General features: G+C 34.7%; 1 non-coding gene across 1 annotated transcript; it reads left to right on the forward strand.

Annotated features, from left to right (window-relative positions):
- Positions 1 to 15418: 15418 nt before the first annotated feature.
- LOC132188872 (small nucleolar RNA R71) lies at positions 15419 to 15525 on the forward strand. Its single transcript, XR_009440932.1, has one exon. It is a non-coding gene; the product is annotated as a small nucleolar RNA R71 (small nucleolar RNA).
- The last annotated feature ends 475 nt before the right edge of the window (positions 15526 to 16000 follow it).

The raw sequence follows: 16000 nt of genomic DNA on the forward strand, positions 1-16000 counted from the left end.
ATAATAATTAATCATCTGAAACATTAAAGCATTAAAAAAAAAAAAAAAAACATATCTTTAACTGAATTATAAAAATAAAAAATAAAAAATAAGAACAAAAACCAGAAACATAGGAAAATGTGTGTTTGGTAAAAAGTAAGAAAGAAAAAATTAAATGTTAGTATTGATGTTGACGCCTGACGGTATGAAAATGTCGTGGACAACTTTACTCAGTGTTTTTACTGTCTCGTGGTGTGTGGTGTCGGGTGAATCTGTGTTTTCACCACACCCGAATCTGCCGTAATTATTGTGTAATCTGGAACTGGGAACGCGTGCAACCCCTCTCAGACGGTCTATCACGAGTACAGTAACAAAACGGTCTGTTTCTCAAAAAAAAAAAAAAAAAAAAACAAAACGGTCTGGATCCGTCCACGTCATTCTTGGCGGTTGTTGGGGGACACAAGTCACGCAACGGCGTTCAGTCCTTCAGTTATTGGAGTTGACAGAAGTAAACGGTCACTTATTTCTTATTCATGACTCATGACTGGGTCATCACCTGTTGACCGCTCCACTCAACCGGCAATCGTGACCGTTTACCATAGCTCTCTCTCTCTCTAAAAAGCTTCAATGTTGAAAGTTCAAAGTTGAAAGTCGAAAGTTGAAAGCCTTCCCTAGACTTATTTTCAACCTCTTTTCTTTTTTCTTTTTCTTTGTCATCTTCGTTGCTTCTTCCAATTTCTCAAAATAATGTATGCTATGGGCTCTCAAATTAAACCAAATTCGCCATATATCCCATGCATTTTCTCAAATTACTAAATAAATCTTGCATTTTTTTAAAAAAAATATCTAAACCTAGGGTGAATGTGTGTTTTTATAAAATGACATAAATTTCTTAGAACTTATTTTATTAAGTGTCAAGTATCATTTCTCACATGTTTTCTTTAATATTCTTAGCAGTCATTTATTGTCATTCGAAGAAGCTAAACATTGATTTTTAAAAAATTCAAACATGTTAAAATGACACTTGGCACTTATTAAAGTAGGTTGAAGGAAATTTTTGTATAAAAATATAACATCTAATTAAGCATTACTCTAATAATATATAGAATGATATACCAACTTTAAATGTGGTTTCTTGAAACAAAAAGGTATATAATTATAAAATATGCAATTAAGAGGAGAAGTAATAAATGATATTTCATTAAAAAAAAAAAAAGAAAAAAAAAAAGGGATTTTGTGAAGATGGATAAGTAATATCGGGTAAAGAGAGTAATGATTTTAGTTTGGAATTTCAAATTGAGAAAGATATATAGTGGAAGCTTCGTATAGATCCATACACCATCATAAAAGTGGTCCGTACGTGTTATTTGTGCTCAAATTAAAATAAAGAAAGATGGAGTTTATATATTTATATAAAGACAGCTCTCATGATAACATTATTATTATTATTATTTAATTTTGATTCAAATATTGCAAGTGCTCCACAAAATGTAATGATAGGATGTTTTATTTTGTAGAAAATTAGTGGAGCAATACATTGCATCACTTGTAAAGTGGTGACACCCATACCCTTAAAACAGCCGCTGGTAGGTAGCATTTTATCATTGTTGATTACTATATATATATACAAAACAATTAATGGTTGGGGGCTGCTTTGTTGCTATATCATATATAATATTTTTGATCAACTACTAAAATCATATATAATCTTTTATAGTTGGTAGGATATCAAAGCGTGCATACCGCCGCGTACAAGAAAGATTCTCTCGCATCAACAAACATAAAGTGTGATCCGAACAGCCAACCAATCGCCAATCGCCAACCAAAATTCTTCTTATGCATGCTTCCTTTATATATAATATATAAATTAAATTATTTTAAAAATAAATTAATATATAAACACACTTAAGCTAATGAAAATATGAATTTTATAATTTTATACTTGTGACATTTATAAGAAGGCTTAATCTGTGTCCATTCATTTTCAACTTTAAGACATGATCTCGAATTAGGATCCACTTCATTTCATTTGAACAGGAGAATATCCAGTTAGATATAGTGAATAAGTATTTTTGTCCTTTCAAAAAGTGAAAAGACAAAAGTACCCATTCACTATAACTAATTGAATATTATCCAGTTCATTGAACTGGAGAGGATCCTGTTCCCATGATCTAATGATTTTTTTTTTTTTTTGTTCTCTAATTAATATCCAATTGCATCTATGTTTTTTTTTTTTTTTCTTCAGCTAAGCTCCACAGATCTCCAAGATTGTTATTTTCTTGAAATATTATAATTACTAAATATACATGTTTATTTGATCTGACAAGATAAGGAGAATACTAAGAGCAATCATAACACTTCTTAATGAATCGTAAGATAAGGAGAATACTAAGGAGAATACTAAGAGCAATCATAACACTTCTTAATGAATCGTAAGATGATTTGAGAACAAAATGCTTCCAAATTAATTCTCTGTGAAAATTAGTTTGTTTGATTCAATTCTACGTACAAATTAATTTAATGAACATTCTACTGCATTTTTTATTTTATTTTTTTGGCTAATGGGTTTCTTTTAATAATGATGGTTTGACCATAAATTAGGCGGGAGGGGTTAACAAGTTAATTGAGCAAGCATGGGGCGGGGGTGTCCCAGTTGCTCCCCACGCCACATTAAAGGTGCATACGACCGGGCAGCACTTTAATTAGTAGGAACCAAACCCTGCCCCCATTCATCAATAACTACTACTATTAATGTCACTAGTCATTCATTTGTGCCTTAAACTTAACTAAATGCTTCTTATTTTGAATCGAACCAATTAAGCATAATAAGTCTTGTAATTTTAGGAGGCTCACTTATTTCCTACTAAGAATGATGTGGTTATTAAAATCACCATTGAACTTGTGAGTGATCATTATTAAGTTTTGATCCAAGAGTGATTTTAATAGCTACATCATTCTTAGTAAGACACAAGTAGGCAATTTAGAATTACTCTAATAAATCACATCAATTACATTGACCGAGGCCTATAAATAATATTTATTATTTAGTAATTGTTATACAACTGAAATAATAGGACAATGAAAATTAATATTCAAATTAACAAGGGCTTGTAAAAAAAAAACACATGAAATACTTTAGTTATACTCTTATATATAAGCGTTTTTGTAATCATAATCTCGAAGTACTCCTTTTAATTTTGCCCTTTTTTTTTAGCACAAATGTACAATGCTTGAAATGGTCGAAAATTCAAAAATGCGTTGAACTAATGCACGACCAGCCTAGGTATGGTGATCCACATTGACTTTGCACTTTTTTTAAAAAAAATAATAATTAATTTTAATTTTTATTACTTTTTTTTTTTTTTTAAGGAAAAAATGTAAAATTAATCCTTGTGATTTACCTGATTTGCAATTAACTCACAATGGTATCAAAATTAACTTAAAGGTCCTTGATATATGCCAAAAAAAAATATAGTCCCTACAGTCAAATTTTGTCCATTAATTTAACAGATTTCGTTAGTATGACACTGACTTAAATCAGATAAGCATCACAATTTTATTGGTTCTAACATTCCACGCGATCAAAATTTGTTAAATCAGTGAACGAAATTTGACTATAAAGATTATGTATTTTTTTGGCATACATCAGGAATCTTTGAGTTCATTTTGATAAGGAGTTAATTGTAAATCAGGTAAACTAGAAGGACTGATTTTGAATTTTTTTCAAAAAAAAAAGAGGTAAGATTAAAAAGAGGTGAAACATGGAATACTAACATTATAAAGTTTTAAATCAGCAGGACCAAGTGGAGAAAACAGGTTCCTCTCAATTTCATTTAAATCGGCTAATATCCAGTTAGTTATATTGGAAGGGTAATTTTGTCTTTTCACTTTTTGAGAAAATAAAAATACTCTTTCAATATAACTAATTGAATATTTCAAATGAACTGCATAAGATCCTAATTATATAAGGAGGGCAATGAAGGTCACCATTATGGACTCGACTCATAATTAATTGATACTATAGAAACAACAATGGAACTTTGCAAATTCTATGGAACATATAAACATCAATTACAAAATTAGTTCTGGAATTTGATGCTTCATTGACGGAAATCATTTGAGAAGGGCATCTACGACTAATTAAATGTTGGTAATTGCATTATTCTCAATTCTGGCATGACTACTTTTTTAAGACAAAAAGTATCAAGAGCTTTATTGCTTACATTTGTAATGACGTTGCCTGCTAAACCATGGTTCTATACGTCATAATTTGCTTTTATTCTTGAATTGATTGAGGTGCTAAAGTCTTTATTATCTTTTTGTAGAGTAATGTTAAAAGTTTCTTTTGTGTTTTTTTCATGTCATTTTAAAAATAATGTAGCTTATAAAATTACTATTAGATTTATAATTGATCACTATTAAAATTTGATTAAATGATAATTTTAAAAGCTGCTTCATTTTTAAAATGATACAAAAAGGGACATAAGAGAAACTTATAGCATTACTTATTTCTATAAGCTTAAGTTTTTAGAATAAGTAATAATTTTAACATGGTATCAGAACTAAAAGTCTTGAGTTCGAACATTGACTCTGTAATTTACTCTAATTTCAATTAAACATTTCACGTGTTGGCATAATTATACAACTGTTTGAGGCTGACATACAATTGAGATAACGTGACAGTAAAAATCAACTTTTCGTTTTTATTTATTTTTATTTTTTACAAATGTTGATTTAATGACTAATTTTATTGTCACATCATTTAGTTATATGACAGTCGTATATCAATCTATTAAATAACATTACATTATTATTTAGTAGAATGATATATGACTCTAATACAATTGAAATTACGTGACAGTGAAAATCAACATTTAAAGATTGAGAAATGCTGTGGATACCAAATCTTTTACCAATAAAATTGTACTAAAATAACATGAAGCTCATTTATTGGTACCCGTTACATTTATCCCAATTAATTATTTTGTTTGTCTCCAAAGAATGAGCTACACATAAGTTTGACAAGCCTCTCTTAATAAAAGATTTGGGACCCATAAAATATTTCTCTTAAAAATCGGTAAAACTTAATAACCAAATGCTAATTTATAATAACATATCATCTCAATCATATTACAATCATATAACAATTTACTAAATAAAAATTATATTTCGGTCTAATTTGACTGGAGCATATTAGCAATGGGTTGGGTCCACCTAGCTATAAAGTGGGTTCCTAAAGGGTTTTAAGTAGAGTTGTTAAGCAGTGGAACCATCGTCCATTCCCCACTCAAAAAACATATTCTCTTTTTTCTTGCGCCATTTTCATGTCCGATGCACATCACTAGTGTTCATCTTCACCATAATATCGTATGCTTTATGGATGTGATACTTGTGGGGGGTGGGGAGGGCCCCACGTGCCGGGCACCATTGCTACAGTGCGCACAAGTTGCATACCCGATAAGCTACGCACCCACCAAAAAGGAGATACACGTATTGCTTAAAGATTATCAAAGATGTGGTCCATCAGACATGATGCATCTTAATCGTATCAACCGTCTGATTAACAAGAAGGTCAGCGAGATTACGAGTAATTTGATTCAGAATTAAACACATGTAACTCATTTGTTGAAAATGCTCTAAAATAGTGGGCAGGCATATTCTACTAAAATCAAATACTGCTTTTTGAGTGGGCAACTTTTTTTAGTCGGCAAAGTTCGAACACTTATAATGGGTGCGTGCGTGTCACTTTCTAGAATTCAAATGGAATATTTCTTGCTCTTTTTTTTTTTTTTTTTAATTTTTTAAATTATTTCTTGCTTGATTGCAACTAGGGGTGGGTATCGGTCAAAACGGTCTGATTTTGTCTCTTATCGGTTATTAATCTATAATTTTATGTTAAACGGTTTCTTAACCGATACCGGGCCGATAAGGATTTTAACCGAAATTATCGGTTATAACAGTACACGGTTAAATGGTTCGGTTAAACCAGTTCTAAATCTCACATTCTTTTTTAATTTTTTCTACTTCTCTAACCTCCAAGCACCAAAAGGCAAAAACTTTTACCTGAATTGAATCTTCGATACTAAAAGAGAGGTTTGTGACTGTGAGAACAAATGTTGTGAGAACTGGAAAGAGAAAAAATAAAAAATATTGGGGAAGAAACCCATTCTCCTGCAATGGTGAGAAGGAAAACTGGAAAAGAAAGAAAAAAAAAAAAAATGAGGAAGAAACTAGAAAGATCTGAAAGTGAAAGACAGCTGCGTGCCTGCGTGGGAGGAGGAGAGAAAAAAAAGAAATATGTGGGAATTGGGAAAAGAAAAGAAATGACTAAATGGAGAGTGTGTTAGTGAGACTGTCGGCCAAGTGAAAAAAAAAAAAAAAAAAAAAAAAAGCCCACCATAGCAGCTCAAACCCATGACTACAAGGTTAAGAGCCTTGTGCTCTAAGGGACCAACTGAACTAGACTAACTTTGTTAATAGTCTTCCCCTATACCGGTTCTTATTGTTTAAAATGGTAACAAACGGTTAACCGGACCGATAATAATTTTGGTGCAAAATTTTTAACCGATAAGATTCATAAGAATATTGGTTAAACAGTTACAATTAATATCAGTTCGGTCGAAACCGGTAGACTGGCAGTAATCGGTAACCGGTTAATCTGTCCACCCCTAATTGCAACTTTGTGAGTTAGAGAGCTTTTGCAATTGTAGAACAAAAAGTCAAATAATTTAAAATTGATTGTTGTGAAATAAAGGTATTGACTTTTGTGAGTGAAAAATGAAAAAAGGAAAAGAAAAGTAGTTTAAAAAATATGTTTACTTTTTTTAAGAGAAATAAAAATAATAGAAAACTTCACAAAATGTTATTATACTTTTACAGGTTATAATTTTTTAGGGTAAAGTTCTCTTAAGCCCTTCAAATTATCACTTCAATGACAATTTTTTCCACAAACTATCAATTGCGGCAATTTACCCTCCAAACTACAAAAATAATGACAATATGCCCTACAATGCTAGTAAAATGACACAATTATCCCTATAAAATTTTCAATAAGACAAACATATCCCTTAAAATTTGAGAAAAACAATTAAATATATTTTAAAAAAATAAAATAAAATATTAAAGGTTGGGGTGGCTCGGCCACCCGCAGAACAGGGTGTTCGAGGTCGACGACGGTGTGGGGTTTATGTGTTTGCCGCGTGGGCTCGTGGACAGTGAGTTCCTGGACTGGTACGTGTCGAGTGGGGGGATCGCCAAGTACACCATGTAGGATCTGATCCGGTCCATCCGGGTCGTCACAACGGGCGAGTTCCAGTGCCACGAGGGTTGGCGGTTTAGTAAGTGTGTTTGTTAATTGGGTATTTGTTTTGGTTTCGATTTATGGATTTGGAAGCTGATTGTTGGGGAATTTGGATGATTTTGGGTGAAAGGAAATCTAGGTTCTGTTTAGTTTCTTCTGTTGATGGATTAAAGTTGTTAGCTTGAGGATAGTTGATTCAGTTAATTGGGATTTGTAGTTTCGGTTTGCGAATTTGAAAGTTGACTATTGGGGAATCCAGGGGTTTCGATGGTAAAGTTTCCATTTCTACTTGGTGGTACGAGTTTGTTGGTGGGTGGCCGGACCATCCCCAGTTACCTAAGGGTGGTCCTGTTACCATCCAGGGGTGGTCAGGCACCCTTGGTTTAGTTTTATTTTTTATAAGTATTAGTATTTTGTTTTTATTTTAGTAAGGGTAATTTCATCATTTTACTAGCATTGAGGGGTACATTGTCATTATTTTGGTAGTTTGGGGGGGTAAATTGTCGCAATTGATAGTTTGGAGAGGGATAAATTGTCATTGGGATGATAATTTGAGGAGGTTAAGAGGACTTTACCCAATTTTCTATTAACTCTTGTCAAAACTCTTAAAATGCCTCCGTTTTTGTTTTTGTTTGGTTATATATATATATAAGTAAAATAAAAAATTCTAAAGCTTGGCAATTTTTTTTATTTTATTTTTTTAGAGAAAAAGGGATGTTTTGGGCATTTTGACAAAAAAATAATGGAAAATCCTAACAAAATTTGATAATTGAAATAAATTGAAAGTTTGATATTCTTAATTGAGAGTTTTTAAACTTTAAGAAAATAGTATAAAAACAAATAAAAGTTTAAGAGAATTTTCTGAAATTTCTCCTAAAAATAAAAATGGAGAGGAAAACAACCGGTTTGCCAAACTGTGCCATTAGGTTTATGTAAATGTAAGTGCCAGCAGATATCAAGTCAAATGAGTTATAATACAAATTCTGCAAAATCTTCAACTACCATTTTGGTTTCCCAGCAGCATCAAGAAAACCCACAGGATTCATCACATTACATGTCTCTCTGTCTCTCTGTCTCTCTGTCTCTCTCTATTTTATTTTATTGTTGTTGTTTTGAGGTCAAGGGAGTAGAATTTGTTGAAAGATAACGTTGGTCATACGATGTGGTCAACCAATGAGGCATATATCCCAAATCACGAGTCATAGTGTGAATGGAATAACATGCTTATTTATTTATTTATTGGGGAGAAAGTTCATATATCCTCTCAAATTATTGGAGAAGAATTATCTTTATTAGTTGCTTTAAGAGGGTAATTTTGTCCAAAAAAAATAAAATGACAAAAATTGCCCCTCTAAAACCAACTAACCGTTCTTTTCCATTTCATTTAAAATTGAGAGGATCAAAGTTCCAAACTACCACCCAATTGATAATGTCCACTCTAAACTTTCAATTGTAACAATGTCCCCTACAAACTATCAAAAATTGTTAATGTTTCCTCAATGACGAAACTACCCTTAGTAAAATAAAAACAAAAAAAAAATACTAAAACTTTAAGAAAAAACCTAAAACTTAAAAAAAATAAAAATAAAAATCCAAAGGGTGGCAAATTTAAAATTAAAAAAAAAAAAAAAATCCTTTGTATAAGAAAAAAATTTAAAAAAAATTTTGATTTTTTTTTTGTTATAAAAAATGATTTTTTTTTATTGGTTTTATAAATTTTTAAAATAAAAATTTCTGTTTTTAAAAAATTAACAATTTTCATTTAAGAAAATAAAAATTTTCATTTTCTAATTTTTTTAAAACTTTCTTTTAAATAAAAATTTCCGTTTATAAGAAAATCGTTTTAAAAAAAAAAAATATTCGTTTAAAACAAATTCGTTTTTTTTTTTTGTTTAAATGAATTAAAAAATTTCGTTTAAAATATATATATATATTTTAAAAATTGCTTGTTGTCGTTTTTGCTTTGGACAAGTTTAGATCCTACTTGCTAGGATCTAAAGTCATTATCTACTCGGATCATGCGGTGTTGAAGTATCTTTTTTCCAAAAAGGATGCTAAATCTCGCCTCATCCTGTGGATCTTGTTATTGCAAGAATTTGACATAGAGATTCGGGATAAGAAGGGTTCCAAAAATGTGGTGGCTGTTGTCTAGGTTGACTGTGGATTTCACGGAAGATGCCACCCCCATCTCTGAGACCTTCCCTGATGAGCAGCTGATGCACATTGCTCACACTGCTGCACCGTGGTTTGCTGATATAGTAAACTACCTTGTCACTGGTCAAATGCCTTTGCATTGAGGGTGACGGGATAAGTCCAAGTTTATGGCCACAGTGAAGTACTTTTTTGGGACGATCCTTATTTATTAAAGTATTGTCCCGATCAGATCATTAGGAAGTGTATACCTAAGCATGACCAATGCAATGTCATCTCCTTTTGTCATGATTATGTTTGTGGAGGCCACTTTAGTGCTAAGAAGACCGCTACAAAGATTTTGCAGTGTGGATTCTACTAGCCTACCCTGTTCCATGACTCATACACTTACTGCACCTCATGTGAGCGTTGCCAGAAGCTAGAGAGTATTTCTATACGAAATATGATGCTCCTCTCCCCCATTCTGATTGTTGAGATTTTTTATGTTTGGAGCATTGATTTCATGGGACATTTCCCGAACTCCTTTGGTTATCTATACATTCTTGTTATTGTGGATCATGTATCCAAATGGGTGGAGGCTGTTGCATGCAAGACCAATGACCACAGAGTTGTGATCTAGTTTTTAAAGGACACTATCTTTGCTCTTTTTGGTACGCTTCGAGCAATCATAAGTGATGGAGGTAAGCATTTTTGCAACCGGATTTTCGAGCAGTTGATGAAGAAGTATTTCAAGCACATTTTGGAGAAGACGGTGAACCCTACAAGGAAAGATTGGTCTCTTCGATTGAGTGATGCACTGTGGACTTACCATACAGTATTCAAGACCCCGATTGGGATGTCACCCTATCAGCTTGTGTATGGAAAGGCATGTCACCTTGATGGAATTGGAGCATCGAGCATACTAGGCCATCAAGCAGCTGAACTTTAATCTTATGAACGCTGGCTCACAGAGGAAGCTCCAACTCAATGAATTAGAGGAGTTGAGGAATGATGCATTTGATTGTGCACGGTTGTACAAGGCACAAATGAAGAAGGCCAATGACGAGAGTATTTTGAGATGATCTTTTAAGCCTGATCAGAAAGTTCTTTTTTACAATTCACGATTGCATCTCTTCCCAGGTAGGTTGAAATCTCGATGGACAGGCCCATTTATTATTCGGTCAGCTTTTCCTCAAGGGGCCATCGAGATTAAAGATCCGAAGAATGGTAACACTTTCAAGGTGAACGGATATAGGCTAAAACTCTTCTTAGATTTGAGGAGTACGGAGATTGAGACGACATTGTTGGAGGATCCGTGTTATTCAGAGTGATTGTCTTCTATTGTGGAGAGTCTGGCTGAAGACTTAACACTTAGCGCTTGTGGGAGGCAACCCTCATTCTTTTCCTTTGCATTTGATCTTGTTTGTTTGTTTTGTTGTGTTTTTCAGGTCAAGTGGCTGCTATTCAAGTTTGGGAGAGCGTTCTCCTATGTTACACCCGTCTTAAGCCGCCCATCTAGTATTGTATTTCTGAACACATTGGGGACAATGTGTCATTTTAGTTTGAGGGTGGGATAGAGACTTCTGTCCTTGTCTTGTTATCTTTGTTGTTTATTTTTGTTGTTTATTATTAAAAAAAAAAAAAAATTGTGATATGTTGTTGATTAAGCATGGGTAACACCTATATTGTGGTTTGCATGTCATTGGTCTGCTTAACATCTTGAACATAACATGTCATTAGGAATCTGAGTGTTTTGACTCATTGTTAGATTAGAGAGATTTCACATGTTTGAGTTTATCACCACGAGCACACTAGCATAGAATCTGTGAGGTATAAGATTTGACTTGATTAGGGTATATCTTGAGATTTGTAGGATGAAGTGTGATGAAACCTTGGCTTGAAAATAGATAACCGGACCTCATCAGTTTGAGCTTCTCATTGGGTAACCGGACCTCATGCCTTATGAAGCATTGAGTGTTCGCGTAAAAAGATGAGAAATCTAACTTGGTTGGTTGTATGGCTAGTTTGGCTTCGTAGCCTTGTTGACTTGAGTAATTAAGCCCTTAGGGATGTTTCTTCATCTAGTGCCTTAATACTATCTAGTTTGGGAGTCACTAGACTAACACTCGTTACATAGGTCAATTAGAAAGCTTAAGGGAGCTGAACATTGCATAGTCTACAAAAAAAATAAATAAATAAAATTTGCATGTCTTGATTTAAGCCTTGGTTGTTTCATCTGAGTGAATTCCTATGACTTTTAAGGTACACCCAACTTTGAGAATAAATTGAAGCCTCATGATTGTATGTTAGTCTCACATTGCACTTATTGGAACATATATTGTCTCAAATTTCTATCTTTGAGTTGAATGAATTGTGGTTGACTTAATAATGTGATTGCAGTGTTAACTGTGTTAAACCTGCTCATGATATAAAAACCATGTGTTTGTGTGGAAGTCTTTGTTTGTCAATAACATAGTGCTTAAAATGTTTTCGGGTATCAAAGTTGTTAAACCCTCAGGAGACTTCACTCGTCCTCTAGGGATGCCTAGGGTTTAAAAGGCTTGTTGCATACGCTAAATGCAATCGTTTCTCTTACAACAACAGATTTATGTTTCTTGGTTTAATCTTGTTTTTGACTTTGTTTTGCTAAAATCTTCAACTAAGGTTGAAGATGAAGCCTCGTCATTTATAAACAATCACGTTCTTGTCATTTTATGTATACAATTCGATGTTTGATCAAATTGTTGTTCAAATTCAATTCAATTGCTTGATTAATTTCATTTGATTGAATTTTGTGTCTTTTATTCATGCAAAGTTCTATAACACATACATGGATACATCGAATGATCTGATTGAGAACATATATCCATTGTGATTTGTCTATCAAACAGATACAGTGGATAATTTGATCTCAATTGGATATTTGTTGTGATTTGTTTAACGGTTGGATTCATCGAACGATTTAATACACATGTCTACGAATTTGAACAATGTATAAAACTTATTGTTTGTCGCTTGTATGTATAAAATGCAAGACTGTGTTGTTTGATTTGGCGAGGTGGATTCGGAAAACTTTAGTGTTTTTTTCCATTAATTTTTAATCATTTTAATTAGTTTATTTTAATTTGCATGACATAATTCGAAATTGCGGAACTAGGTTAAAATGGAGTTAGTTTAAATAGAAATTAATTTTTGCAACACAATTCCCTGTGGTTCAACCTCGCACTTGCGCAATCTACACTACACACAACTTATGCCCTTGCAAGTTATTAAATTTGCACACATTAAGGCGGTGTTTGGCAATCGGGTTAAGGGTTGCCTAGATACTGTACATTCTCGGTTTAGATGCATTGCACACGTAACCCTCATGACCCACTTCCTAAAATTACCCTATTAGCCTTCATTTTATTTCCTTTTGTTTTCCAGCACTGGTCTACCCTCACGGCTTGTCTGACTCTTCTCCTTCACGACTTGTCTTCTCCCCTGCAAGCCCGTTTCACCCCCACCCCCAAACCTGCATCCTCCGGTCACGACTTGTCTTCTACCCTCATGGAAGTCAATCGGCAACACCCACCATGGACCCACCCCAAACCTGCATCCTCCTTGCCCAACTTGTCTTTTACCCTCACGGAAGTCGATCGACGACACCCACCACGGACCCACAGCAGCGACGCCCACCACGGAAGTCGATCGGCGACACCCATCTACCCGGGGCCTCATTCTTTTGTGCAGTTGTGCTACCAAGTGCGAGTCATGCCATTGCCCTCTCCTCTCCTCCCTTTTCCGAGCTGCTACACACGTTGACTCCCTCTTTGTCTTTTGGGTTTTGTTGATTTTGTGATTCTGAATTTTTTTTTGTAAGTGTGATTCTGAATTCTGATATTACTTCTACACTGTCTTACCGATGGGCCGTGATTTGTTGTGTCCTGTCACCTACGTCTTGCAGTTCATCTGAGAAGTGTGCAGAATGCATAGATTCCTTGCTACTAGCCTACTTCCTATGTGGATTGCGTGGGATAGAACTTAGTGGCCAAGTGGGTCGGTGGATGTGTTAGTGGCTGGTGAATTAGTGAAATTGGGACAAAGCGTGTGTGTGAACAACATATGTGCCCATAGCCCCAAACTTAAATTACACATTGTCCCCAATGTGTCTAAATTAAGGAAAGAGTGTACCCGAGAGATGGACGAAATAGTTTTAGAAAACATGGCTCATAGCACACCCCCAAACTTGAATTGAAGCACACTTGTCCTTGCAAAATAAGAAAACACAAAAACAATAAAAAGAAACAAAACTAAAGATAAATAAAAAGATTAATTGAAAACAAAATAAAAAGATAAACTATGGGGTGCAGGTGATTGGGGGGGTGGGGAGTCTGTACAGCGCAGGAGAGGATATGAGATGACAGTGGGGAAACAGTGACCTAAAATAGGTCACGTGGCCTTCTGCCCGAGTGCGCTCGATCGCATTCACGCAATGGTGTGTGTGTGTGGGTGATGTGGGTTTGAACGCACGCATGGTGCGCTCGATCGTATTGACAGAATGTAAAATAACCAAAATTTCATTATTGCGCTCAATCGCACTTAGGGTGCGTTCGATTGTAGTAACATAATGTAACAAAAATGATCAGGGACTTGAAACACTCAAACACTAAAGTAAAACAAAAACAAAATATAAGTAAAATAAAACAAACAACAAAATAAAAAGGATATGCTTTGGGGTGCCTTCCATGAGTGCTAAGTTTAACGTCTTCAGCCAGACGGTGGTACTTTAAACTTGAAGCACCAATCTTTCATTCTCTTGCACCAAAGGGAATGAATATTTTCTGTTGCAAGATGCTTCTGAGTGTCTATAGATCGGGGAGGACCACATTGAGTTTTTTCCAACAGTTTCTTATCCGGGAGGGAATCATGAACTGGATAATACTTGGGGAATTCATCTATCTTGATGTCCCCAATTTGCTCATCACATAGCCCCAACAGACTTCTCTCTTGGATTCTTAGGAATTCGGGAATAGATATTGAAGAAGTTTCAGTGCTCTCTTCCTTTTCCCGATGTAGCTCCTCTAGAACTTTAGTTTGCTCCCCATTCCCCTCTTCTACCTTCTTGTTCTCAGGAGTGGAATCCAATAAGGCCTCAGCTTGCTCACGTATCATGTCAAGGTCCAGATCAAATTCAAATTAAGCAAAGCATTCTGCCAATGGATCCTCCAGACTTGGCTCACTACTCATCTTAGGTTGCTTGAGGAATTTGTTTAGATCCAGGTCACATCCAATTTGATCAAAACGCTCTCCCACTGGATCCTCAAGACTTGGCTCATTTAAAGTTTCAGCATACTCAAGTAACTTGTCGAGGTCTAGGTCACCTCCAAATTCACCAAAGCGCTCTCCCAATGGGTCCAAAAACTTGGCTCACAAAAAATTTCCTCAACAAATTCTTCATTCCCAGGTGTGGTGGTTGTTTGCTCATGATAATAAGTGCACACATCCTTCATGTATTTTCCATGAGGAGTGATCACCGATTGACTTTGGCACTCTTCTTCTTCTTGGTATTGTTGAGGCCAATCGTTTGGAGATGGCTCATCTGCATGAGAATGTTGAGACCAATTGATGAGAGATGTCTCCTGATCTGCAATTGAAAACATGGGACAAGTCTTAGTGGTGTGGTCAATATGGGAACATATGGCACATACCTTGACTTGTGTAACTTGTTGAACAGGAGCATTGCTATGATTAGTCATAGCTTTCACAAGCATGTCCATCTTTTTCTCCATGGCAACCATTTGAGCCTGACTTCCACCATTGATGCTCTCTTCATTTATGCCTTTTCCTTTGAATCCTTGTCTCTCTTTAGATGTGAATTATTGGGAGTGCTCATTGAATGTCTCAAAGAGCTCCATGGCTTCCTCGCTGCTTTTCTCCATCAACATGCTACCACAAGCTAAATCTACAAGTCTCTTGTTAGGATCATTTAAACCCTCATAGAATGTCAGTACCTGATCGTCTTGAGATATATTGTGATGATGGCATATGAGAAGTAGTTCTTTAAAGTGTTCCCATGCCTCGAAGAAAAGGTCTCCATCTTTTTGTTGGAAAGTCAGAATTTTCCTTCTCAATTTCCTTGTCTTGTGGGCTGGGAAAAACTTCTTTAAGAACTTTGTGGCCATCTCATCCCAAGTATGAATAGAACCTGCGGCCAAAGAATTGTACCATCTCTTAGCATTATCTTTTAAAGAAAAAGGGAAGAGGATTAACTTGATTTCTTCTGGAGTTAAACTCTGAACATTCTGAGTCCTGCAGAGATTACAGAATTCTCGAATATGCCAATATGGGTTCTCTGTTGGTGTGCCTTTATAGTGTGGACTCATATTGAGCAGGGGAGATAAATCGTAATTGCTCTGCACAATGGGCTGGAAATTTATGCATGATGGCTAGTTGAGGATCTGGGGACTGAATGAACTTTTCATAGGTCTTCGCACCGGAGGTATGTTGTTTCTCAACATGATTAAAACAAATAGAAAATTAAATACAAAAGAAAAATAAAAGAAATAAATCAGATTTGTAATTAAAACAAAAATAAAAAGAAGTTAAAAT

This window comes from Corylus avellana, chromosome ca7, assembly GCF_901000735.1.
Source record: "Corylus avellana chromosome ca7, CavTom2PMs-1.0".
NCBI classification, from domain to species: Eukaryota; Viridiplantae; Streptophyta; class Magnoliopsida; order Fagales; family Betulaceae; genus Corylus; species Corylus avellana.